Source organism: Emydura macquarii, unplaced genomic scaffold, assembly GCF_026122565.2.
Source record: "Emydura macquarii macquarii isolate MOO-44397 ecotype Brisbane River unplaced genomic scaffold, CSIRO-AGI_Emac_v2 contig_2768, whole genome shotgun sequence".
In the NCBI taxonomy this organism is placed as follows: Eukaryota; Metazoa; Chordata; order Testudines; family Chelidae; genus Emydura; species Emydura macquarii.
In genome coordinates, this window is record NW_027132905.1 from 29,932,580 (window position 1) to 29,956,849 (window position 24,270).

The 24,270-nt window shown below is 47.8% G+C and overlaps 1 protein-coding gene across 1 annotated transcript in view; it reads right to left on the reverse strand.

Annotated features, from left to right (window-relative positions):
• The window catches only part of NRG2 (neuregulin 2), a 283,100-nt gene that overhangs the window by 228,915 nt on the left and 29,915 nt on the right, over nt 1-24,270 (reverse strand). The gene's annotated exons all lie outside the window — the stretch shown is intronic.

The following is a 24,270-nucleotide window of genomic DNA, read 5'->3' on the forward strand; positions in this document are numbered from 1 at the left end:
CCAGCGCAGAGGAAAAGACAGTGCTGGCACCAGTCAAGCCCCAGGCTGTATGCTCGCTCTGCTGGCACCAGTCAAGCCCCAGGCTGTATGCTCGCTCTGCCACAAAAGAGCTGCAGGGACCCTTCAGCGTCGCTTAAAGGCCTTGCCCCTCTGAGGAGTGGAGCCTGTCGCAGCTGTGCAATCTGACCTCCTGCTGCGCTCGCAGGAGGCCGCTGGGATCCAGGGGGGGGATGGCTCCCCTTCTGCCCATCACTCCATCCTCTTGGGGATGGCATAGGGAAGGCACCGCACAGGCCGGGGAAGCTCCCCAGGGCTGATGGACACCCAGGCTCCAGAGATCCATAAGGGTCCTGGGACCGATCCCAGGCATCAAAGAACCCTCCTTCTCCCACACACAAGGAACAGGAGAGAAGAAAGCACCTCCCTCTCCCCCACTCCCCACTGCGCTGGAGGACAGCTGCCCCCTACTACTCTCTCCTTGCCACGATGTCTCAGCAGGGCTCTGCATCCCCCAGTCTCTGTGCAGGGCTGCTTGGGAAGAGAGGGAAGAGGGGAGGTCCACTGTATGCTCCTTGTCTCCTCACCCCAAAGCAGTTCCACCACCTGCCCCCGGATAGCATCACACAGACACACATCCCTGCCGCAGCATCGTCCATTGGCAAAGATCAGCCAGGCCACTGTGGAGCCGGCTCATGGGCCCCGTACTCCCAAAGAAGCATAAGCCAGGTAGTCTTCGGTCTGGAAAGCAACAGAACCTGTAAGATGAACAGGCACCATCTGCCAGAGGCCTCTCCTCTCTCATGGGATGTGTCCACTGCTGCAGAGCCTGTGGAGTAGGGAGAAGCAGTGTCCGGCTGGGGCTCCGGAGCTCCAGACTAGATTCCTCCATAGTCAGGCTACCTGCAGGCTGGCATCTGGTCAGATCTCATATACTAAGCCAGGCCTGTCAGTGCTGGGATGGGAGAAAGTAGGATGCTGCTGGTGATCCCTAGGTGTGCTTTGTCCCACTCCATGCCAGCGCTGAACAGATGCCTCGGGTGGCTGCTGGGGATGCTGTGCTGCTACAGACATGCTGTAAAACCAGTCTCTGATTCCGCAGCAGAAGAGTTCCTTCTGGCATCCTGGCTAAATTCCCCATTACACCACTTACACCAGCTCCCCTATATTCCCCCTTTCTTTTCAACAGGAGAAGCTATTGCTCCTTCTCCTCTGAAAAAGTGGTGTGTAGTGTTGCTGCTGCACCCAGCCCCAGAGGTGGCTGCATTTCCGTGGTGGGAGAGTAATCCCTATATACACAGCCTGTAAAACATTTCAGGGTCCTTGCGGATGAAAGATGCTATAGGCATTTCAATTATTATTCAAATTATACAACTAAAGGCAAATGAATGGGAGGGTCAGCAACTGGGAGATAAAAACAGCAGCATACACTCGCAGCACAATGGCCATTTCCAGAGGAGAGACACTGAAACCAGTGATACTGAAGGAAATGGGGGGTTTACTGTAAATGAGACATGAATTTGTGACATGACATGGCAGCAAAAGAAGGTAATATATATTTGGGCTATACATACACACCAGCATCGTGCCCCAGAGATGAAAGGGCATAGATCTCTCTGTAGCTCTGGGACATCTCGACATCTGCAGTGCTCTGGGCACCATAACACCAGAAACAGATCAGCAAAATGCAAGGAGTTTAGAGGAGTACAACAGATTGGTTAAGGGGTGTATGAGAAAAGGAAGGAGCTACATATGTACTCCAGGGCTAAACAACCACTAAAGGGGTATTAGACAGACCATGAAGAGTGTAAAAGCCAAAAGGGCACAGAAGTGAACTCATTTTACTTCACTAATGTCTATGAGTTTGCTAACGCAGAGTTTGAACCAGAGCCTAGAACTCTTTTATCTCCATCAGTCTCTTCCTCTGAAGCTTTCAGAGGAAGACCCCTACAGCAGCCTGGCTAGTCCTTCTGGTGTCCTCCCACCCCCAAGAAAAATGAGGGTGAGATTTGAACATGGTAGAATGACTTAAAATGAATGAATGGTTCGTATCGAAACGAAACATACAGTACCCGCCGCCCAATTGCTGGTTTATAATGGGGCTAAGCTCTGTGCTGGCTTAACATGGACAGCTTCAGGGCAGGTGCACAAGTCAGTAGAAGTTTGTTCCCCAAGCTCTATTGTCCATTGCCACTGAGGATCAAGATGGGAAAGTGATAGGCTGACCCACCTTGATCAGCTCTGCCAAGGTTCACACTTGAAACCATTTGAATGACTCAGCCAAAAACGCCCTGATGCTCTGATCTTCACAGATCAGACTTCTATAAATCTCTCCAGCTTCAACATTACCACCTGCCCAGGCCAGGCACACAACGACCCACATCCCAGCTTGCAAAGACTCCAGAACTCAGGGAGCCCAGCAGGACAAACCTGCCCTTCCCTCTTCAGCATTGAATGGTGCTGAGATAGATAAGACAGAGCCAAGAAAGTAAAGGCGGGAAGCAGAATCTGAGGTGCCACAGAAGACGATTTGTAGGCAGATGTCCTCCAAACCAAACGTGCCTCTAACTCCTCCCTGTCCCACAGATAATTCCACTGGACAGCAATCACTGTCTCTTCTATATACCAGAATCCTCAAGAAAATGATCTCGGTATCTCTTCAAGGTTGTAATAAAGAGGACAGCGGTCAGTTGTTCTTCAGGTCCAACAAAGGGTCTGACAAGAAGTGATCCACTTAATTTTCAGCCAGGGAATTTTAGATTAGATATTAAGAAAACATATTAACGATAAGCTATGGAACAGGTTACCTTAGGGAGGTTGAGGAATCCCCCTCACTGAAGGCTTTTAAGGACAGGTTGGACAAAAGATGGTCTAGGTTTACTTGATCCTGCCTCAGCATAGGGAGCTGGAGAAGATGACCTCTTGAGGTTCCTTCCAGTCCTAATTTCTATGATTTCTATGATCTAGACATATATATTGCACCCATCATAATGACCTCTAGGCATCCAAACTCAGACACATCCCAACTTCTGTTGGAGAGACACGAGTCAATACGTCTCCACACACACATATTCTTGGACTGTCCATAGACACAAACATTTTGGTTACACATACAGAAAGATGTTGACACACAGACCAGCCAAAAAAAACCAAACCCAATGTATTAGGTACTGGGAGACATGCACAAAACAACAAAGATGTTTATTCTGAATCTTAGCAATAGCAGCATGGGAATACCTCACTGCTCTGTGATTCCCAAGAGACAAAGCTGTCACTACAAGGAGTGGGAGATATGGGAAAAGCTCACAGCTTAGACTGGACAGCTGCAAGATGGAGTTTGAGGAACACTGGCCATAGACTACAATTAATTATCTTTTTAAAATGTGTAAGAAGCAAAGAAAAACAGCAGCCTAAAGCTAAAACTACATCCAACTGTATCTAGGAAACGGTGTTAGTCTCTCATTTATATGCTGGATAAATAACGCTGACTTAACCAGTTACAGCAATTCTGCCTCAAAGACCCATGTGCCTAGCTACATAGCAATATGGTACTCTGTAGGTTGTTATCGAGAGCCAAGGGTCAACATTTTCAAATGTGGGTGTCTAAAATTAGACCCCTAATTCCAGGAAAATATTGACCTCAGTAGCTGTTTTTCTCTTTTTCAGACCAGTGCCACCTCGAAAACCTCTATACCTGTGTGTGTATTTCATATGTATTTTTACCAATGAACTTATCTGAAAATATCCTGTCAAAGCACAAATAAACTGTTTTAAAAGAAAGGCGAAGGGACATGAGTTGAGTGAATGATCCCAAAGTCCTGTCAATGTTTTATGATTGGATGACACAAAGCAAATGTAGACAGCGCAGGCCCAGTTTCCCAGAGCACTCAGCCAATGATTTTTGGTTCCTATCTAATGTGATACAAATGCCTCTGACCAACTGATTTAATTTCCAGATTTCCATTGAGCTATGGTGTCAAAATCTGGTAAACTGATCCACAGTGGACCATAGAAGAATAAGTAGTTTAAACAGACCATTTCTGTGATAGGTCAACAACTGACCCTCTTGTTGGAAACGCAAGGGAATGAGTTCCCTGTGCATCCTATAGTATAGTCAGCTGTCCATTCCCTGACTGCTTCATCCAGGCCAGGATTTAAGGAATTCTGCTTGGTGCCATGAGACAGCACAAGCTGCATTAATATGGGAGCTAGAGAACCACAGGGTCTGTGTGTGACCAGCAACCTCAGTAAAGAATCCCTGTTACATTCGGTACGACTGAGTCCTGTCTCTTCTCTACTGTTAGACAGCCTAGGACTCTGTCCCTGCAGAACAAGGTTGAGGCCCATGGGCAACGTGGGTTCTACTGCCCCATGTGCTGCACGCATTCTTCACAGCTCTTGTCTCCAAGGCTTTCAGTCTTACTTGTTGCCCCAGCACTAAATTCTGTTCACAGTAATGAAAAGGTGCACAGAATGTCAACCTCTGGCCATTACACAGCAGCAGAAAGGCACACGACGTCTGGGGAAGCGGGCAATATCAAGGAGAAACAGGAAGTCATCCATTAATTTATCATCTCATTAGTCAGACCTTACATGGAAGCTCATTAGGGTGCAGACTGTTAATCACTGAAACAATGAAACCACCTGCTCGGTGTCTGGCAACACAAGGCAAACAAAGGACATGCATGAGCCCAGTACAATCACATTCCACAGACGTGCTAGGCAAGCAACTCATGGCTGTGATGGTGACGTGGGGACGAGACCAGGTGAGAGGCAAAGGGGCACAAGCAGCATGCATTGATATGGATGTTTATAAGAGGTGGGGGCCTTTACAAAGGGAGGGCATGACCACAAGGAGCAGACGTATAGTTCCATCACCTACAGAGGTGAGGCGGGTGGGATGGAAGAGAGTATCTCTCTTCAGAATTAATAAGCCAATTCTGCTCACTAAGGAGTGAGATGCGGGGAGTGGGCAGGCAGGATCCAAGTACACGTAGACTCATCCTAACACTGCTAGAGGAAGCCACTAAACTGATTCCACGTTGGGCAAGTTGAGCCGGGAGGATCAGCAGGAGTGGGTCTCTAATGCACAGGAGCAAATGAGTTCCTTGACAGAAAGGCCCAGGGACACGTCTTAAATTGTGCTGAGCGGCACCTAGCAGAGGAATACACACTGTTCCTTGTTGCTGCCCTTTGTCCCTGTCTTTGTGCCACATGTTTCGGCTTGTCTATCAAAACCCAGCAAGCTATTGCGTGAGCCTTCACGCTTGCGTTTAGCAGGGATTAAATCACCAGCATAAATCTCAGATTCGGTTTTTATTTTCACTTGATGTTAATGGCACCACTTGCAACATGGAAGATAAACTACATGTAGGCTCCCAGGCTCTCTCTGTGCCCCAGGAGCTCACCCCACCCCACTTGGGCACCCTCAGCTGGTCCAGACTTGACATCATGGTCAAAACTCTGGTTAGCCTTGTCATTGCCACACACAGTTCACACAAAGGATCTGTTGCAGCAGGAGAGTTTTGCAGCTTGCTCTCACTCTCTTTCACACACACGCACGCACATATGCACAAACCTTGGCCACCTTCTGAAAAACATTAGCCCCCGAGACATAACACGCACACCCACACCCACCCACCCTCACACACATCCTCCAATTATCCACACATAAAAAGAGTCATTTCTCAGCCAGTGAGAATCAGCACAGGTCCATCAACTTCAATGACTTCATTTATGTGCATCAGTTCCAGATCTGATAGAGTCTCTGTTAATATTCTGGATCCAAAATTCTGCATCTTAATAGAAGTAAATAATACCACAAATCCAGGACAATAAGCCTCCTTTCTTCAGAAACAACATGACAGCTTCTTCACAGAATGGACTGCATGCCGCTCTGCTGCATTTTATGAGAACATCAGCTCTCCAGGTAACCGATGCTTGCCAGGCACATGGATCGTCTCCTGGTCACAGGGGTGATGGTCACACGGGTGTCTCATAGGACAGATTGCAATGTAAATAAAAGTGGAGTATTTTGCATATAATTTGGGCTGCAGAGCATGAGGTCCTGAAGTGACTATCCACCTGCCAAAAACTCTAGTTTGAATGGTGTCAACCCTTACCCCCAGATTTTTCCATTTCCAGCCAGGTTACTGGCCACTTCACCATCACCCCTTGAAGCCCGCATTGCATTTCCAACTTGCTTCAGCCCCTTCCAATGTTCCCACTGCAAATGCACACCACTGATGCCTCCTAGCTTTTCTTTAAACATTTAGAGTCACCCACTTTGGAGACTAAGGCAAGGCCATTCATTAACAGGACCAGCTGGTCCCCGAATGCTGGTCCACCTGCAAAGCCTTTAACAAATTTTGCCTTGTGATGGCAAGGGAATTCTACTACAGACTGGCTGGGTGAGCATGGTCAAGACACTCAACTTTTCCAAACGTCCCTTTCCCCATCTGTAGAATGGGGATACCCCACAAAGGGTGTGTGCAAGCACTATTTCATTAATATTTGCATTCCATATGCTGCAGGACTGTGTCAATGTAGGAGAACCAAAGAGCGAAATTGACCTGACAAACTGATGAAACTGACAAATCTATTTTAAATGGTCCAAACTGAATAAAATGCAAAGAAATCAATTTGCTGGAAAAATGAGGGAAAGTATACTAGATTTTAAATGTTCATTGACTTCCAATAATCTATGGTGTTATTACTCCCAGATAGCAGGAAATGAATTATTATTTTTAAATACATGATTTTAAGCTGAGTCTCTTTAAACATAAAGTGGCAATCTTTTTACATTTTAGTAGCTAATTTCTAGGAATTTTTCTGCAACATTGTAGCAGGGGGATAATTTCACCCTTCATAGGTTAGAATCTCAGGGAGTCCTTTTCAGTAAAACATTTCGGTGCCTATTAACCTTAATTAATAGAGTTGATTTTTGTTCTCAGGTGATGCTAATCGGTTAATATGTCCTTAATTAGGACTTGTGAAATGTCAGACACGGAGAACAAGCCATTTGGCCCAGCCTGCCCAATCCAGCCCGATGCTCTGGGCTTTTTTATATTTCTCTTCCTCTCATCCTCCTTAGTTCTCTAATCATCTGGAAAAGCTGCAACTGGTTTGAATCAACAATCCCATAATCGTTTCAAGATCCTGTCTCTCTCTGAGCTTCAGTCATTCCCTATCTAAAGCAGATAACTGAGCCATGAGTTTTTATCAGGTCTCTCCTGCCCCACTTTCTTCTAACTGAATTTCACTACATGGGAGTGGAGGCCTCGGAGACCTCGGGACTAGCACATGTGGTTTTCTAGGACAAAGTGTTCCAGTTCTGAGCTCCATACAGCACATTAAGTGCAACAGAGACCCAGCTCCTGCACTGGCGTGTTCTCTCATCACTAGCATAAAGGGCTTTAATGCCCTGCTCAGCCTTCTATACAACTCTGCTAAGCCCTCCTTAAAACCCCTCATGGACCCACATCCCCTCTTGACACCCCACTCCCCCAATGCTTCATTCTGCAGACAACCAGGGAGCGCTCTAAGAGCCCCTGGTGACACAGGGACCAAAGTGTGAAAAGCACTCCTTAAACTGTGTACCAGAGTCTCAGCCACTCAAGGGCCTTGGGTGAAGCTGTTAATATCATCCTGGAACTCCCTGGAAGCTGGGGGTTGACTAAGGGCCAATATCAGATCCAATTTCTCAGGCATTCCCTGGCACACAAAGTGTTGCTTCATTTGCTTTCTGTGATTTTCATGCATCTCATCCGGCATGTTAAAATCTGGGACCTAAGCCTCACGTGGTGAGATAGCCACTGTTCTATGCATTCTGGAACATTTAGACAGATTGCTCTTTAAACTGAAAAGCCAGATTTGAGCAGCCCGTTGTCCTTACCCAGACATACTCTCCATTGCCCTTATGCCATTTGGTCCTACCTACTCTCTACATACTTCCACAGCCCTTTATTTTTTGTCCAGGTGGCTATAAAGCAGAGTCAGATGAGCAATGGGTGCAGCACAGATAAGACTGGTGAAAAAGTGATTCCTGGCTACCTTTGGGACTTATGCAGCCGCCCAAACCAACCGAGACTTTGCAGTTGATATTCCTGAGATACGATCTCTTAAAAACTGAAACCTGTATGGTTTTGGTGGTGGGTCTGTGGCTGTAGAACTCACAGCCTCTGGCCCTATGGAAGAGCCAGAGTTTACTGACCTTTACAATGTGCTGCAAGACATATCTGCCTAGGAGACTGTTGCTGGGGTTATTTGAGATTGGTTGGTTGGTGGGGGTCTGTCTCCTATGGGTAGCTTAATTCATGTATGAGTGTATTTAATTTATATTTTGCACCAAGATTCCAGATCATATATTTTTCAGCTTGCAACACATCATCCCACCTCCACTTCTATCCTACATCCCATGATCTGCTCTCTTTGCCTGACACCTCCTCCTCACTTTCCTAGCATTTTCATTTTCACAAAGGGTAGCTCTTCTGCTTGGCTCGCTGAATAAAGTCTCTCTCCTATCATGTGGCTGCACTGGGGAACTATTAGCAGCACCAAGTTATTTCTTCCAGAAATGAACAGTAGCTCAGAACTCCATGTCTGCAAGCACTTTTCAAAAGCCACCTGGGAAACAAAACTAACAGTGGCTCGGCTACAAGAGGTGCATGCATCAAAATATTTAAGCACGTGTCAAATCTACTTTTTAGGTCCTTTATTATGGACTCACATTTGTGGCCCTATAGTCAAGATTGTAAGACAATTTTTATTCTGTGACCGATTTTGATTTCTCCCCATCTTGTCATCACAGAGTTTCTCATGTATAGCCCCATCTGGTGCAGAAGTTTTTTGGGACATCGGAGGTAGATTGCATAAGCTGGACCTGAGTTACGATATTGTGGGCACTCCCAACCCAAGGGTAAGCGGATGAACCAACTTCAGACTGTTTGGTGCCCTGGTCCTCAAAAAGAGAGAGCAAGTAGGACTTGTCTTTACTGAGCTGGGACATGAACTGTTTTTGTTACTAGAGATGATCCCTGTGCGGGCCATAGCTTCCCCAGGAGGTCGGGAGAATGTCACAAGCCCCACTCCACCTAAGCCAGGCTCTTGGCTTCACCTTTCTGAATCTAGCCCCTTTTGTTCCCAAGACTGGCTCACATTCTGAAATGGATCCATAGGCTTGTGATCTGTCCTGGGGAGCCTTCCTTGGAACCAGCTATCCATGATGGATTTGGGGGCACTTCCTGGTTCTCCTATACCTCCCCTACCATGGTCTCCTCGAACTCCTGCTGCCAGAGCTCCTTCCTCTAGTTCTTGTGACTGGCTGCTTCACCCCACCCCCACCACACACAGAGCCCCTTGTGTCCCTGTGCTCGGCTTCTGAACCTCCACTAGCAGTACCTCTGGTAAACACCCCCTCCCAAAGCCTGAGACATTGTCACTTCCCATGTCTCCTACCAGAGGAGAGATGAGGTCCTGGTGAGTGAAGTGAGAGATAAAGCACTGAGGAAAGGCCCTGAGAAGGTTCTGGCCAGGCTGTCACAGACATGGTGGTAAAGAGGCAGGCGATAGGTTGGTAGAATAATGGCAAGGTTCCTGCTTTGTGCTTGGGAGGCTCAAATCTCAACCAGTCAGCTGGACAGACAGTCAAAATTCTCCTCATCTAAATGCAGTAATATTCCAAAACAGGCCAGGTGAGAACAGCAACAACAAGGAGCTCCAGCTTTACCACAGTTATTGCTAACAACCGTTTCAGAAGGGCTGATAAACCTCATGTTCAGAGCTTAAACCAACCGCAGACTCCAAGGGATTAGGATGAGACAATGTGAGGAGGCAGATTATCCTCCAGCTGCCACTGTGTGGTTCTTACGCCTTCCTCCAAAGCATCTGGCACTGCTGGCCACTCTGCGGGAGAGGATTTTGGAATGGATCGATTCTGATGAGACATTCCTGCCTGGAGAGGGGTAGCACAGAGATTGCTTTTGCATAAATCCCAACCTTTGGCCTGAGACACCAGGCCTTTAACCCTCCTCCTCCCCTTAGAAGCCGCCCGGGGAGCGGGCTCCACCAGAGACAGCTGGGAACCGCTGCCATTGTGCTTCTCTGACAGGGAGAATGGGCTTGTGGGAAAGGCCCACGGCTGGGAGCCAGCAGGTTGGGATTCTGTGTGATCTCAAATAAGTTATTTCACCTCCCTGTGCTTCAGTTTCCCCAGCTTTAAAATAGGGCTGGTGGTACTTACTTAGCTTGCTCCCTTTCCCGGACATTGTGAGGGCTGATTACTGTCTGTCCAGTGCTTTGAAGGGCGACGGCACTGTGTGTTACACACTGACTTCTAAAAACACTTCAGGATTCCACAGCAAGGTCCCCAAATGCTGCCATAGCGTAACTGTCCCCTGCAGTGCTTTCTGGGCTGGGGCTGCATGGCACCACCGGGATTTCAGTAAATGGCTCAACTGTTGTGCAAACAGATTGTTTGTAACTGACTTCAGGAAGACAGCACAAACAGAGGCATGCTCCGCCACGGTGCGGCTGTCAGTCTCTTTGTTGTCCTTTGGATACACAGCTCCTCTTGGCGCATTTCGTGTGACACAATATTATTCTAGCCGTTCTAGGAGCTCGGAAGTGAAACGGTTTTAGACAACCTGCTCAAACTCCCATTGCTGAAAGCACCAGGCTCTGATAGGCATGTCACTCCTTAGGGATGGGGCAGGGAGATGTGTCCATGTCCTGCAGTGGATGGATGCACAAGAATTCCCATTACCACTCAACAACAATAACCAAAGGGAGGAAGGAATATTACCTATGTACATTAACCTTGCCCTCCAGTCTATATGAACTAAGACAGGCCCTGGGTTTAACACCCTTGGGGCATTCCTTATTCACTTCTCTTTCATTATCACACATCCCTTTTCCTGTTGCTGTGTACTGGAGGCCATTTACCTTGCAAAGTGCCTCAATACACTGAACAGACCCTGTAAAATGCAACTGAAAGGAATTCCTTAGATACACACATACCCTCCAGATAAGGAGCATGCAACTCACAGCTGACACAGAAACTGCCCCTCTAGAAAGCCTGGCGACATCCTCAAGAAATATGGGTCAGATTCTTCAGACGTGGGTGACTAAAACCAGTCACCTGGTTTCTCAGAGGTGCTGAAAGGTAAGATCCCCCACTGGGGGATCACGAGTGTTTGGCATTTATAAGCTTTTGGCTGCTCCTATGCAGATGTGGCTGTAAGTGTCTAACTTCAGGCAGGTGTGCATGGGGATGTTGGCTCAGCCGTGTAGAATTGCCCACATGTGGCTAAGGGCACAACGAGCCGTGCAGAGCTGGGCGGCAAAATGGGTCAATCTCCAGCCCTCGTGTCTCACCGGTAAGAATCTGTTCGTCGGTCACATATCTGAAAGCCCTCGGTGTCACACACGCTGCCTCACCGCCATCTCGCAGCTCTTTCCGGCAATGGCAGCAGAGGCTCCTGGGTAATCCATGGTGCATTTAAAGTTATGGGTCAGGCAAGGTTAGAATGAGAGGAGTTGGGGAAAGGCCTATTCTCTGTGCACAGCCAAGGGCACTCGCCTCAGAACCCGCTGTGGGTCCTTCTAATCCCAGGAAGCGCCTGCCACACGGTCAATGAGACAGTCATCAATGGGCCACAGGATTTCCCAGAATATTTTCTGTGCTCAGGATTTCAGGTGACTCTTCCCTGGACCTGGGGAGGAGGCTGGCTGGGTCCAGTGTGGAGTGCGGAGGGTCACTGCTCTCTCAGACAGCTGGGCAGCCGTGTCCTCTCCTCACTATTCACTATGTCACCACCAGTCCTGCGAGATCTGTGGGGCACCCCCAGCACTGCCAGCTAGTTTCTCCAAGGCACTTCCCAGCCTCAGGGACTCAGCCTGAGGGACAACCCAGCAGCAGCCTCAGGCCTGCGTTTCCTCTGTAGCTACATGCGTTTCATATGTAGTCCCATGAACCCAACTGCCCTGCCCCCACACAGCTCCCAGTAAGTGACCACTACATACCAGGGTGGCTGATGCAGTGTGCATTCCCAGTACCCTGCGTCCCATGCCTCTGGGTCCTTTCCCACCCACCTGCCATCCATACCACAGGCTAGCAGAGGGCTCTGCCTGCACTGGATGGTTTCACATGCCCCAGCTGGCTTGGTGGCCTTGCTGGGAATATGCAGAGCTTGCTGGGGGAGCTATTCATATGGAAACAGGGGCCCTATGCCCTGACTCTGCATATGGCCTAACAACAACTGGGGTGCTGAGCAGATGTGGGACGGTGCCAAGGTCCCAAGCGACACCACTGTTTGCTCAGCAGGCCTGTCATGCTTTCTAGTGACAACATGCTGCTCTCTAGTCTCCGATAATTATCCACGGATCTCCTATAGGACAAGGTTCCTGCATGAGTAACTCAGTATTAGGGTGTGACCACGCTGGCGGGGAGGAGGAAAGGGGACAGAGTGGCCCAGTTTGTAAGGGAAACTTTTCTCTCTTTTTCAGCATTGCCAATCCAAAGCGTTCCAATATTATGAGTCAGGCCACAAAAAATCCTGAGATTGGCTTAAAATTCATGAGACTTTTAAAAATCATAAACCCTGGGTTCATTTTACTTGCCTTCTGTTTGGCTGAGCTGTCAAGGTTCATGTTTCCAGGCATTTCTCTACAACCAGGAGGGCCAGAAATGCACTTATTTTTAAAGTGGAAGCTGAGATTCTCCTGTGATTACAGGACTCCAGGAACTGGGGCTTTAAGACAAACACAGAAAATGGCAAGACATACGATAAAATCACAAGATTAGGCAACATTAAGATGGGATCGACCCAGTGTGATAGGATGAGATCGCCCCACAACCTCAGGATCCAACACTAGCCCTCCTTTTCCCTCGCCAGTGCTGGGAGAGTCTGGATGTGGCAATGAGACTGAACTTGGCAGCTGATCCCTGAACTCTGTAATGAGCCATCCAAAATCCCAGGACCCAAACACCCCTGAACTTTGGGAAAGCTTGGAGCCAGATGCAAAACTTTCAATTCAGGTCCAAACAAATTACTCCACATCATTCTGTCCTTGTGCCAGGGCTCCCCACTGAGCAAGTCTGAAAGATAATTAACATCTTAGTCACGTCCTACATGCTGGAACACTTGTCATCTCAAAGGATCCCAAAGTGCTGGACAAACCCAGTGTATAGGAGCTACTTCATTCGCCCCTGAAATGCAGCTACTTCCAATATGGAACGTGGCAACCCTTAAGTCAGCCACATCAACACTAAACAACTTAGCAAAGGTCTCACAACGTGACCACATGCAGCATGCCCTGAAGGTGGCTATTGTGTTGCTAAGCCCCCACATCCTCAGACCTCCATCCAGATGGGGCTTTAACGATGCCGCCAGGTTAGCTATAAAGCTCAGACATTGATAAGGGGTTACCAGAGACTTGTTACCATCCCAGCTGCCTCATTACAGCAGTCTGACATCTCTGAAACATGTGGCCTCATCAGCAGGAGTCTGCTTTATGTCCCCCCCACCCCCTTCTTTTTACAACTCACCTAGAGACAGGCAGGCTGGCGAGAAGACATTAGAGCTTGGGCCATTAAATATAACATATTCCTGCCCAGGATAGCCCATCAACTTTTCTCCCCCATTATAAAACAATTCTAATTCCTTTAATCACGCCTCATGCTTGGCCAGCACGTGCATGCAGTCATAGATATTCTTCTTCAGCTCCTGTTTACAAAGCAGTCGGATCAGCGTATCTTCAGAGTCAGAGTCACGCCACAGAGGCTGTTAAACTGTGCCAGAGACAGACAGACAGACAGGCCCCCTGCATTCCTGAGCCCTGGGGAGGCAGATATCTGGCTTTCCAGCAGCCAGCCCTTCCCTGATTGCACAGGATTATCGAAAGAGAAATCAATATGAGCTATTGCACCTCCAGCACCTCGCCCTTCCTCTGTCCTCCACCTGTTCTCTCCCCCAAACCCACCACTCTGTATGGACCCGCCCACCTCCCTCTCCCCGCCCCTCTGCTCTGCCCCCACACTTCCTTGGCCCTGCTTGGTGATGTCATCATCAGCCCACTGACAGCTACCCTGCTATGTGAGCACAGCAGGAACTCCCGCGCCTGATGCCCTCTTGACCAACAGTGCAAACGCCCTTGTGCTCTTTCACCCCCTCATTCCTCCTCCAAGGGATGAAGGAGACTTGTGCATAGGCAGCAGGGTGCCTAGAGTTTGAGGGCTCCAGGATACCCCCACTCAAGGGGAGTTCATGGGATCTGGGGGTGGACTCCCCTGCTTCTTCTGGAGTGAAAGCAAACCTCAACCCTGAGAAAAAATTTTGTAGCTAATTCTGTGACAGGGACTTCGCAGGGTTTCCTGCCCCGGAGGTGAGCTCTGTCCTCAGCTGACCCTTCTGTCAACAACCTCCCACTGAGGCACTCGCAAGACTCCCAGAACACTACTTCTGCACCATCTGACACATGAGCAGGGTCACGCCACCACCGGGGCTGTCCTGAGTTAGTGTTTGGATGTCTCCAGTGCCTTGAGTGCTCCAAGGGGTTGGGTCAGGGCAGCAGCTGGGAGCTGACACCCACATTTTCAGAAATGCCCTGGGGCTGCACCAGTCACGTAAGAGGCACAAGCCAGCTAGGAGGTGCAGGAGAAAGTGTTTTTCAAATAGCAACCCTCGCAGCAGCCTTAAAACAGACATTCCAAAGTAAGGATCTCTGTGTATCCTGGATATGGGGTTAGAGCAGTAGACTAGGGTAGGAGGAGGAGAGCTGGAATGAGGGCAGCAGCCAGGAGAGGTAAGGCTGTACATAGCCTGTGGATTGGGCTGCTCTCCTGTGTGGCTTCTGAAAAGAGCCTGCTTTACATTGCTCGCCTCTCATTACCAAGTGCTAATTTACATATGGTAATGAGTATGGTAATAGGCGTTTCTGAGCACCCAGGAAGGGTGCCTGGGCATTCCTGCAAATGCTGCTGACCTGGGCACTCAGGCTCCTCTCCTGTTTGGATGCCCCAGCCTCTGGACATTCATTGGCCAACCCGCAGCTTAGCAACACCCAATCCCAGAAGGTTATTTGCTGGCACTATGCCATGGAGATCCGGGTTTTATTTTCCCAGCACAGTCACTCCTCGTTCCTGGTTCTGCACTTTTGGAGCGGGGTTTCTGGAAGGGACCCACCCAAACCCTTTGCTCCTGCAGCGTCAAAGGGAGTGACCATGCCAGGCCCGTCTTGCAGCAGGTGCTGGCTACACTGTTAGAGAGAGTGGGACAGGTTGCACTAGCCGAGGGCGCCACCCAGCAGTGGAGGGGAGGCAGAGGGTGACTTGTCTCTCTATCTATTTAAATACGGTGACCATCACTACGGGCTTATGATGCAGGCAGAGAGCAAGTGCTTGGACTCGTCTGCTACCAGGTGTAGCAAGAACACCGCCCACCCTGCACCCATTGCTGATGTTAGCAGCACCCACCCCTCTCTACCAGCTCAGGAGCTGGCAAAGTCACTGTGCTGCTCCCGTAGCCAGCAGGGTGCCAGGGGAAGGTTGCTTAAGGGTCGGGGTTGACCTTGGATAGGGGGAAGCTGTGACAGCCCGAATGGGGGAAGGAGCTCTGACAGCCGGCCAGGGATGCTTCTGACAATGGGGTTCTGAAATCCCCTCGTGGGCCGCCCAGCAGAAGCCTGGGCACCCAGACACCAGGGGGGAGAATTATTCCCTTCCCTACACCTTCCACCTGCCAAACTGCCCCCAGCAGAGGACAGCCCCCCTTTCACAACAAGGGGATGCATGAGACAGATCAAGGGCAAGCTGGAGGAGGGCCAGCAATTCCAGCCTCCTAAGAGCTGCCAGCCTCCTAAGAGCTAAGTCAGTGGGGTGTGTAAGTCAGAGCTGCCGTAGCCTGCACTGCAGGCTGAACTGACCCATGGCAGTCCCTAAACAGAGTCGTGCAAGCTCTGATCTCCTTAGCTCGCCTGACACAGCTTTGAAAACTCCCCAGCCCACAAGGGGACCTATGAAAACTCACATGCCCTTGACTAATTCTCCCAACTGTGCTTGGGAATTAAGTATTATCTGCTCATTTTGCTGATGGGGAAGCTAGCAGCAGGCATTACTGCTTGAAGACTCACAGATGCTTCCCTATCATGACGGAAGCAGCTCTGCAGAGCCCCTGGCTAGGCCCTGGCCTGGGACTCACTGTGCTAAAACATCCTGATGTTTCTCAGATTATAGCAACCTGTGAAAGAAACTATTAAAACTTTGTAAAAATGCCTAGAAATCCAAGGCCACTTGTCCGGTCTCTCTACTCAAATGCTGCAGCAGGTCAGGAAGCACTGGGGACTGGGACAGGACATTTTGGGTGGGGTCAGCTGGAAATTAGGGAGGAGAAAGGAGGAAAAGAGATTAAACTTATTCTTGGACCGTTTCTCCTTCTCTATAGTGACACAGTGATATAAAGCCTTCCAAAAACTCTGTCCTGGTTGATGAGGGGTTAATGCTTGAAACACAGCCAATTGACTTTGTGCTCATGCTGTGGGGGAGAGATAGGGACTAATTAATTGGCTAATTCTTCTAAACACCTGTAGCCTCTAAACCCTTTTTAACTCAGGAAAGCTTGAAATTCATTAAAAATCAATGAGGCACCCACAGGGAAACTGGTGAGAACCAGACAATCCGGCCCCTCAAGAGCCTTATCTTAGTGGCCACGTTTCTAAAGGTGACCGTGAGCACAAGGGACAAAATGCCTTCACCTTTAGCACCATGGGCAGTATCCAGATACAGCGCAGACTCGCTAGCCAGGATCGAGGACACAGACTGCTGAATGAGACTCCTCTCAGCCAGGGGCGTTGGATGTCTGGTGATGAAGATGATGGAGCTCTGCTAATGCCACTTGGAGGGTGCTGTAAAATTACGACCAGTATTTTTCAAACTTGGAGCGGAGAAGGGGGGAAGCCAGTGACACTGCTAGGTGATCGGCAGTGCTAAAGATCTGGTTCCTGCTCAGGCCCAAGTAAATGAAGCGAAGTTGTAGCAATCCCCTAGTGGAGGGGGACCCAGCGCTGTTGTGTGAGCCCAATAGGATGTAAAAGTGTGTCCCCCGGCCTACTGACTCACCTTTTGTGTATATAGTGTTGAGTGGCCTGTCAGGGCTTGAACCTGGCACGTGACTAATTTGGTGGCGTTTCATCAGGGGAGAAATACCTAGAAAGTGGTTTCTTCATATTTGAAAAGGCATTTCCAGGTAAGCTTACAGGCCAGTTTGCAATTAGATTTGCAGGGGGCATAAACACACAGAGAGAGACAGAGGCAAATGTTACAAGTGGGTGACTACACTCTCTCTCTCTTCTCCTTACACTGCTATACACAGGTTGGTTTGGTGCAAATAGTTTTAGCATGGCTACATGCAAGGACAGCCTTCAATATTTGTCGGGCTGTGGTTATCCATAGCCAGGCACACAAGTGTCTTGTATCCCAGGGACTGTATTTGTTGCAGGCAGAAGTGTAACGGACTGGGGCAGTCAGTCTGCATAGGTATCCATATACGAATGATGGGTTGGTGTCCCTCCTAAAAGCAGTGCAATGTTGTTTTAGGCTGCAGTTATTTGTCTCTATTGTGTGTTGTATGTTTGTTGCGTGTATTAGCAGAAGCCTGGAACCTCAAACCAATCTTGGGAGTGGCGAATCTGAACTGGCGTTAGTTCCATCTTTCTAAGGCTTTTTATTTTCCACAGCTGCATCTCAGCTATCAGATTCCCTTATGGACTGTGAAGCAGTTAAGCACTGGAATAAATATTTTGGAAATGCTTTTGAAGCAGCATGCTTTGTTTCTATGAAGATTCTGGGGAGCGTATCCCTGGGACATAACAGGTTGGCAGCTGGGGGAAGTTTCATGGTGTCAGTCTCAGTGGAATAGTAGGGAAGGAGAAACAAAGGACATTGCACGTTGACAGCACATGCTCCAGTGGGTTAAATATTTAGAAGGCTGGCTAGGGGTACACGATTACAGTGAAGAGGGTCACTCCTCTAAATTCTTTGCTATCAAGTTGATTTTATATTTAATTCTCTCCTGTTTCCCTTCCCGAAATAAAGCTTGCTAGGAATATCAGAGTAGATATTGGAATAGGAATGGGGGTCTTAGAAGGGCATTCCTTTTAATGAATTCAGCTCTGCCTGTTAAAATTAGAGCAAACCCCCATCCGCCTCATCATCTGTATCTTAATCTGATAACTGGAGGTAATTTGTAAGGACTTTATGCCTGGGTGTATTGTTGTGTCAGAATCTCAGCAGCCATCTCTGCTCCACTCATCCACCTCCCAACTTCTGTGAAGTGTCTGGCCTTTTATCATCACAGCCTCAGTTTGGGATTTATTTTATACCCAGAAATTAAGCTGAATTTCTATATTAACTAAAGATTATTAGTGCCAAAAATTAATGGGATGCTGCTATCACCGTGACGTATGCCATCCTACCCATTCACAACCCCCAGGATGCCTTTTAAAGCTACGACTGACCAGTCAGGATGGAGTGATGTTTGGTTTGTTGCAAGCTTTGCTCTGCCCGAGTGACTGTCTGGCAAACATTAAACTTTGATTTAAGGGGTGTTAGTGGTACTGAAAAATTAACTTGGTCCATGAGAAAAAGACACTATGCACATTTCTGTGTGCTTTGCATCAAGCACAGCTCTATTTCCGCCAGTATCACCTCTGGGGCATAGTGGTTCTCACCTGGCCCTCCTGGAGTCAGAGACAAAACTCCTCTGGGCAGTAAGCACCCCATCACCAGCTGATCTGTGGAAGTAAAACTCATTGCCCCAGGTCTGGGTGAATGTGAGTATGAAATGATAAGAGTTCATGATTCTAAGGAATGGTAGGAGGGAAAACAGCACAAAAAAAATAATGGATTTCAAGAAGGCAGACTTTTTAGCAAACTCAGGGAGCTGGTAGGTAAGATCCCCTGGGAAGCAAGTGTAAGAGGAAAAACAGCTCAAGAGAGTGGGCAATTTTTCAAGGAGACATTATTAAGGGCACAAGAGCAAGCTATCCCACTGCATAGGAAAGACAGGAAGTATGGCAAGAGACCACTCTGTATTAACCAGAAGATCTTCAATGATCTGAAACTCAAAAAAAGAGTGTCCTACAAAAATTGGAAACTGGTCAAATTACAAAGGATGAATACAAACAAATAACACAAGTACGTATGGTCAAAATTAAAAAGGCCAAGGCACAAAACGAGATTAAACTAGCTAGAGATATGTAGTAACAAAAAAACATTCTATAAATACATTAGAGAAGCAAGAGGAAGACCAAAGACAGGGTAGGCCCATTACTCAATGAGGTGGGAAAAATAATAAAAGAAAATGTGAAAATGGCAGAAGTGCTAAATGACTTTTTTGTTTCAGTTTTCACCAAAAAGTTTAATAGCAATTGGATATCTAACTTAATGAATGTCAGTTAAAATGAGATAGGATCAGATGCTAAAATAGGGGAAGAACAAGTTAAAAATTACTTAGACAAGTTAGATGTATTCAAATCAGCAGGACCTGATGAAATACATCCTAGAATGCCCAAGGAGCTGTCTGAGGAGATAGCTGAGCCATTAGTGATTAACTGTGAAAAGTCATGAAAGACGGGAAAGATTCCAGAGGACTGGAAGAGGGAAAATATAGTTCCAGTCTATAAAAAGGGGAATAAGGACAACCCAGGGAATTACAGATCGGTCGGTTTAATTTCAATACCCAGAAAGCTAAAGGAGCACACAAACACTTAGAAGATAATAAGCTGATAAGTAACAGTCAGCATGGATTTGGCAAGAACAGATCATATCAAACCAACCTGATAGCTTTCTTTGACGGGGTAACAAGCTTTGTGGATGGGGGGGAAGCGGTGGATGTGGTATATCTTGATTTTTGTAAAGGCTTTTGATACTGTCTCACATGATCTTCTCAAACAAACTGGGGAAATACAACCTAGATGGCATTACTGTAAGATGGGTGCATAACTGGTTGGAAAACCATTCCCAGAGAGTAGTTATCAGCAGTTCACAGTCAAGCTGGAAGGGCATATTAAGTGGCATCCCGCAAGATCAGTCCTAGGTCTGGTTCTGTTCAATATCGTCATCAATGATTTAAATAATGGCAAAGAGACTACATTTATAAAGTTTGTGGATGATAAAGTTTGTACAAGCTGGGAGGGGTTGCAAATGCTTTGGCAGATAGAATTAAAATTCAAAATGATCTGGACAAACTGGAGAAATGGTCTGAAGTAAATAGGATGAAATTTGATAAGGACAAATGCAAAGTATTCCACTTGGGAAGGAATAATCAGTTGCACACACACAAAATGGTAAAATGATTGCCTAGGAAGGAGTACTGTGGAAAGGGATCTGGGGATCATAGTGGATCACAAGCTAAACATGATTCAACAGTGTAACACGGTTGCAAAAAAAAAAAAAGCAAACATCATTTTGGGATGTATTATCAAAAGCACTCTAAGCAAGACACGAAGTAATTCGTCCACTTTACTCCATGCTGATACGGCCTCAACTGGAGCATTGTGTCCAGTTCTGGGCGTCACATTTCAGGAAAGATGTGGACAAACTGGAGAAAGTCCATAGGAGAGCAACAACAATGATTAAAGGTCTAGAAAACATGACCTATGAGGAAAGATTGAGAAAATTGGGTTAGTTTAGTCTGGAGAACAGAAGACTGAAGGGGGACATGATAACAGTCTTCAAGTACATAAAAGGTTGTTACAAGGAGCGGGGGGGGGGGAATAGAGGACCGAACAAAGGGGAGTGCCAGGAATCTGACTGTACTGGGGACTTTGGTAGGGCTGGGCCCATTACACACCGCTGGAAAGGTTCACCAGTCACACACTAGCAAATCCATCAGTCAGAGACTGCCTCCAAAGATGAAGGTCCCTGCACCCACAACAACCTGGCAAGAAACCCACTCTCCCCTCACCCAGCTGCGAGGCAGGGGAGAGTAGTGAGATTCCTGCCATGGAGCTGATCCTGGAACTCTGGTTAGTAGGGTTTGATCGGTCTGAAACCTTATCTCACCTCTCCCTGCTGGATGGGAGAAGAAACCACCAGGGCCTCCTGACTGGTTTTGGGGGGCGAGCAGTGGTGGCTTCTCTGCCCTTTTCCCAGCCTCTCTCCTGGCTCCTCCTCTCCAGGAGTATATCCATTGCCTGCCTCTGCTCCGAGTTTGCCCAAGCACCAGCAGAGTGAAACTGACAAGATGCCTGCTGGCATGAGGCTTCCCTCACCCATTTCAGCAGCTCCTCTCTGCCGCTGTCTGGGCAAGCTGCAAGCAGCAGCTGCAGCAGCAGAAGCACCAGCGCTATCTAGGGATTTGGGAAGTCAGTGCTGCAGTCCAAGCGGAGCTGGTTCTGCCACTCACCAGTGGCAAGTGGGGGAGAAACGTTCAAGTCCTGTTAAATCCAAAACTATTCATATAATACGCTCTCTTCATTACCTGTGTTCCCTGCACCACACTGCTTCCACCAGTTCATGCAATAGCATTGTGTCAGTAGGCTGTCAGCTATGCAGTTTGTGAGCTGTGGCTGTTGATTTACATTCACTGATTTGTAAACGTTTGTACAGCACGCTGGATTCACAGCCACTTAGGACTCCACAGGCAGTGCTGTGCTGCAGAGCACGGGGACTGAGTGCTTCAGCATGACACAGAGACCAGAGATCGTCCTGCTCTTCCAGCATAGGCCCTTACACCATGAGCTAAAGAGAACTTCAGTTACCTGTGTCCCATTTCCTTCAGTGGATTGTAATGTACATACCCCAGCCCAGAGATGACCCATGCCTGTAGACCGGGGGGGGGGCAGAAGGAGGGTAGCTGGCTTCAGCAGTAGCATGCTCAGTACAAGCCAAGCAGCAAATCTGGGGAGGGAGGGAGAGAGAACACATGACCCCACATGCTTCCCCTACGTCGCCTTCGCCCCCGCCAGTTCATTACAATACAAGGCTCTGTGCAAGTGCTAAGCGTTATTGCTACCAAGCCCACATAATATAGTGTTAAAAGGGCGATAGTTGCCAGGCCGGCGCACCTCCTGTATGCACGTTTCTATTTAGTCCCCCAGGCAGCATGCAGAGGTCTGAAACTGCGGTTCTCCTAGATGATCAGTGCATGAGCATCCTCAGCATTAACTGCAAAAAGCCCTGCTTTCTTCAGCTCCCTGTCAGACTTGTCTGACATTGTGACCCCAGAACCTCTCAATGCCAATTGGCAAGGGGGTTACAGGAATATCTGGAGTCCGGGATGGACGTTCTGATTCGCCCAAGAATGACATGTGAGGTCTCAAATGCAAGGTGGTGTCACATGGGTTATTAATATCACTGTGAAATGGACGGACAGACACTATGTAAGGAGTGATGTGTATATACTGAAATTATGTTCTGAGAGTCTGCATGGAGGTATAAGTCATCAGCAGAGGAGAAAACCAGGTTTGTGTCAAAAAAGAGATGTTTATACACCTCTCTCTTTGTTGGATGTAAACTAAGCAGCATCAGCTAACACAATGGATGCCCATTTACCAATGAAGTTAGAGGTTAACAAAGAGATGTGAAATCAGCACAAAGGGAGCACACAGGAGCAAATAAGCTATGTTGTCTACAGACAACAAACTTTGCGATTGTATCAAGAAGGCAAAGAAGGCACCCCTGCATCTTGCACCTATGAAGTAAACGGACAGTGCGTCTGCATTTATGAAAGTGCTCAGAGAGAGCTTGGGGGTTGGTGAGTGCCATTCACTAACCTGCTGCAAGAACGTGAGCCATGCTGGGGCCTGAAAGGCAGTGCTTGTGTTGGAAGCTGAATCACAGCAGGCAAAGGAAAGGCTGCCTCATGCTAAGGGCAGGTGGTGATGGAGTGCCTCACAACCGTGGGTACCCTGGGGAGTGTCACGGTTACCCTGGGGAGTATCATAGACACACAACACTTGACTGAAGTGTCATGGAAATCCAGGGCCTTATTGGAAGTGTAAGTGTGCTTCTGGCCAGCAGTCTCTCCCCCACGCTGAGAGCTGGGCAGACAAAACATCCATCACGTCATTTCACCAGCAGCCCTTTTCTGTCATTCTGATTCCCACCTTGTCATTTCCACTCCACAGATGCCATGTGGACTGACACCAGAGGGACCCAAAGGCTACCTGTTCCCAGATGGCAGGAAATTGGCCAGCTCTGTAAATTACATATAAATCAAATGCTGGCCTTCGGCTTACAAATGGACATTGCAACTCATGCCCATTAACTAATGGCCTCTCACCACTCTGTGGGGCAGACTGTCCACATTTTAACCAGGAAAGAACTGAGATAGAGCAAGGGTAGGTGCCTTGCCCAGTTAGAACCCAGGAGTTCACAGTTCTAAGCCCCCTAGATCCATCTGCTAGGCCACGCTGTTCCTGTAAGGCTATGGCAGCTGCTATCTCCTGTGCTGGGGATTTGTCCAAGAGGCTGACCTAAAAGCAAAGTCACTGTGCTGCAGATTGGGACTGTCTGGAAAAGTTGTGACACTCTGTGTCTGAAAGAACACTCCAGAACTCCACATTCATCAAGGTCATGTAATTATGATACGTCCTGTACAAGGTATGTCTTGTGTGGTGTTATTTTAAAAGTCTTGAACTGTTGAACATTAATATTTTGTTGAATTGATATGCTACCCCAGTATGTTACTCTATAAAAATATTGCTCAAAATGCTACTAAAACATGTTGCAAGGTGGGGAATTTCTCACAAACAGCCTTGCAGGCACAACAATGGAGTGGCCAGACAGTATTGATGGCTCCCTCTCACCCATTCAACGATAGATTCCATTAACACAGGTTGTTTACAGTGGAGCTTCACAGAGAGGAGCACATACACAATGAAACTCTAACTGATCAAGGAGGACAACTCCCCAGCTCACAAGCACCAACTGTTCCAGCAAGCTGAAAAAGACTATAAAAGAAGGAGAGTGACATCATGACTTGTCTTCACTCCCCCACAGCTCAACACCTAAAGAAACACCTGAAAGACAAAAAACAAAAGGTGAGGAGGGAACCCAGGCTGCAAGGCAAACATAGCCTGTGAATTGAAGAGCTGCAATCTTGTTTGTGTCATCTCTCAGGGTGAGACATTTCTGGATTCAAATCCTGTTAGAATTTAGATTGCATTCTTATTTTTATTTCTTTGGTAACTCCTTCTGACCTCTTAAGTCTACAACTTATAATCACTTAAAATCTATTTTTCTGCAGTTAATAAACTTGTTTAATGTTTTATCTT